The sequence below is a fragment of the Echiichthys vipera genome, assembly GCF_963691815.1.
Source record: "Echiichthys vipera genome assembly, chromosome: 15".
In the NCBI taxonomy this organism is placed as follows: Eukaryota; Metazoa; Chordata; class Actinopteri; order Perciformes; family Trachinidae; genus Echiichthys; species Echiichthys vipera.
The window spans coordinates 22192834-22196988 of record NC_139840.1 but is presented as its reverse complement, the minus strand read 5'-3'; positions in this window follow the sequence as shown (position 1 = coordinate 22196988).

Here is a 4155-nt window from a genome sequence, read left to right as displayed (position 1 = left end):
TGTAATTTGATACATTCATATTTTCAAAGTGATTCAAGTAGTTAAATTACATTTTTGGCATTTGTTTTGTTAACTACTTAAACTACCATTGGTTCATAAAAGGTCTCATCTCATCTTCAGCCGCTTATCCGAGGTCGGGTCGCGGGGGCAGCAGCTCTAGCAGGGGACCCCAAACTGCCCTTTCCCGGGCCACATTAACCAGCTCTAACTGGGGGATCCCGAAGCGTTCCCAGGCCAGTGTGGAGATCTAATCTCTCCACCTAGTCCTGGGTCTTCCCCGAGGCCTCCTCCCAGCTGGACGTGCCTGGAACAGCTCCCTAGGGAGGGAGACCACCTCAACTGGCTTCTTTCAACGCAACGAAGCAGCGGCTCAACTCCGAGTTCCTCACGGATGCTGAACTTCTCACCCTCTCTCTAAGGGAGACTCCAGCCACCCTCCTGAGAAAACCCATTTCAGCCGCTTGTACCCGCGACCTCGTTCTTTCGGTCACGACCCAGCTTTCATGACCATAGGTGAGGGTAGGAACGAAGATTGACCAGTAGATCGAAGCTTTGCCTTCCGGCTCTCATAAAAGGTTCCCCTCAAAATTAGAAGTTACCTGGCTAACAAAGTGCTCCTGTTTGGATGATGACATTCCTGGCACTTTCCCATGAATAGTGAGGTATTTCATCTTACTGGTTCATGTATAACCTGTGAAAAAGTCGGCCTGTTTTGTTGTAAATTAAGTGCCATTTTTTGCACGTATTTGACTTATTTCTTATTCAATTCAATTTCAATTAAATTTTATTTCTAGTGCCAAATCATAACAAAAGTGATCTCTGGACACTTTACAAACTAGGTATAGACCACACTCTATGACTTATTAATGATAAACATAGACCCAACAATTCCCCCGTAGAGTACAGTGGCAACGAAAACCTTCCCTATAACAGGCAGGAACGTCTGACAGACCCAGCTCTGTGGAGGACGGACATCTGTCTGCACCGGTTAGGGAGGAAGAAAAGGAGAGAGAGAGAGAAAAGACAGACAGATGGACAGAGAGAGACAAAGACAGACACAAAGACAGAGACAGACACACTTCCAGTAACTATAATAATATCTATAGTAATGTGAATATGACTTATATGTTATGGCAGTTAATACAGCAGAAAAGTAGAAACAAGCACAGCTAAGGTGATAGAATATGACAATGATAATAATTATGGTGGCAAACATGATCAATGATGAGCAGCGGCAACAGCAGCTCAACACAGCGATACATACCACTGATGGTGTTTTTATGGCTACAAATACAAAGACTAGTGATAGTATATATGACTCATATCTAAATAGTAGCAGGAAGCGTCATGCAGGACCACGGCAGCAGGCAGCACCACTTATATATTTTGTCATTTTGCATCACATGTACATTGTCAGTTTGATCTTTTTTTTAAATTTACAAAGTTACCCAAACTATATTTGTCCCATTGGTAGCTTTGCTGTAGCATAACTTCTTCCAGTGTGATGTAATTTGCTTTCATAGTAGTGTCCCCACAACACTGAAGACATGTAAACATTAATTTGTACTATTTTGACACCATTTGATAAGTAATAGACCCTCTCCACAGCAAACAGCTTGATGTGTCATAGCAAGCAAAGCACAGCTGCAATTAATCACATTAATTACATCTCTGTTCCATTTAGATGTCCCAGTAAACCGTACGAGCAGGCCCAGATCCAGAGCAAGGCAGCCTGGACGTGGCACAGCTGAATGGATTGCAGCCATAATCCATGTTATCAGTAACACCTGTGTGTTTCTTCAGCATGCCAAAATGTCTGCTGTGAAAAGGACGTATGCTCCACCTGACTCCTTTCTTTGTTTGCCGTCGACTGCTCCATTTTCCTGAACGGATTAACTGGAGAGGAAAACACTCCACTTTTAAAATAGATATTAAAATTCAGTTTGGCACATCTCACTTCACAGGGACTGGGACAGAATCCACATTCACTGGCAGACTCTCAATACAAACCATATTCTCTTCTGCCCTAGCATCCACGGCTCAACAGCACAAGTTAGAGAATCCAAATGTGTTAAAGAACCAAAGCAGTTGGTTCATATTTATGTATTTATCAGTGTATTTGTCAGGGACAATTAAAAAAACACTAACAGGGGACAATAACATGATACAGATGTGTTGCATATAGAAACTCTTAAAGGTTAATTTGCGCCCCCTGTCTCTGGTTAGGCTTTTCTGCTTATAAATGATATAACATATTATTACTACCAAAAGTTCATTAGTTAAATTGTGCACATTATAAATAGAAAATCTCATACATGATCATATAAAAATGACTTTATTTACATCACATTACAATCGTTTTATGCCTGTATGTGTTGTATGTGTGCATTCATGGCAGTATGTGTGTGTGTGCATCATTGGTGTGTCTGTGTTCATGCATGCACATAGTCTTTATGAGAGAGAGAGTGTGTGTGTGTGTGTGTGTGTGTGTGTGTCTGTGTTTATGCAGGCACGTAGTCTTTATGAGAGAGTGTGTGTGTGTGTGTGTGTGTGTGTGTGTGTGTCTGTGTTTATGCATGCACGTAGTCTTTATGAGTGTGTGTGTGTGGATGTGTGTGTGTGTTCATGCATGCACGTAGTCTTTATGAGTGGGTTTATCTGATTGTATCTGTTCCTCCATCTGTGTGTACGTGTGTTTGTGTGTGTGTGTGTGTGTGTGTGCATGGACATGGTCTTGATTTCAGCCAGCATTTCATCTTTTCATTAAACCTTTTCAGTTTATTTTTATTTCTGCTCGTCGTTCTAAAAAATGTTTTTTTACTGAAAAACATGTCTGAGCGAAAGTGCGCTGCTACACTTCAGTTGTCATTTGCCGATTGGCGTTTGCTTTGGGGGAAATATGGACAGAGTACATCTGGGACAAAATCTGTCACTAACTGGCATCACAACTGACACTCACTGTATTTTTGTAAATAATATACTGTGTAGACACCAAATACAGCACGCCTATTATTTTGTTTTCAAAACATGCATGTGTGAAAATTTGTCCATTATTTTTTTCAATTTCCTTTGAGGACATTAAGATAAGCACAATAGGTATTAATTATAGATAGTATAAACATTCAGGAGTGAATTGCGACTCGTCTTTTAGTATTGCAGGCTAACTTTCTCAGTGAAACATAATAACATTTTGTTGTAGAGGTGTAGTTGTGGAGCTGGATGAACATTTTTCTTTCAAATGATGACTGAACATGCATGTATTTTGACTAAATTAAAGCATGTTAAGAAAATGGTCCATTAACATGAATTTCATGTCTCTGAATACAATTATAAAAGGAGGACTCATATTTCTAGAAGAAAAAAAGAGTAAAAATGTAAATGAATGCAGTGTAAAGGGCACTATGGGACTAAATTCATGCATTTATGTCTTGAAAACACTGCAAAAATATAAGTATCATTGCGAGTGAGTGAGTGGTTTAAATGCAAACCAGTCAAATTAAGAAGAAACAGCAGCTTAACCTACTGTAGCTAAATGCAGGATCTGGAAAATGTATCAGCTCCTCTGGGACTGAGATATTCATCATTCATTCATCTTCAACCGCTTGTCCCTGTCGAGGTGGCGTGGGGCTAGAGTCGATCCCAGCTGACACCTCATCGGCGTGAGGCGGGGTCCACCCTGGACAGGACGCCAGTCTATCGCAGGGCACAACCATTCACACCTACGGGCAATTTAGAGTCATCAATTAACCTAACACAGGCATGTCTTTGGACTGTGGGAGGAAAGCAGAGAACCCGGAGAAAACCCACGCAGACACAGGGAGAACATGCAAACTCCACACAGAAGATTTGAATCAGGAACCCTCTTGCTGTGAGGCGACATTGCTAACCACCACACCACTGTGTTGATAAATCACTGTTTAATATATTAAGATAAATTACATTAATCTCAATTCATGTTTTTTTCACATGTAGGAACTGCAGTCAAGACATAAAAAGACGACAACATGACATTTTAAACTTTAATATTACTATCTTGTTTAGTTGAACTAGTCTGTATTCGGGACAATTTTGCTATTTAAAGTACACAAATACATGTATTGATCAAGAGTTCATGGGAATCACAGCAGCTCCGTCTATTCTTTCGCCCTCCAAGCT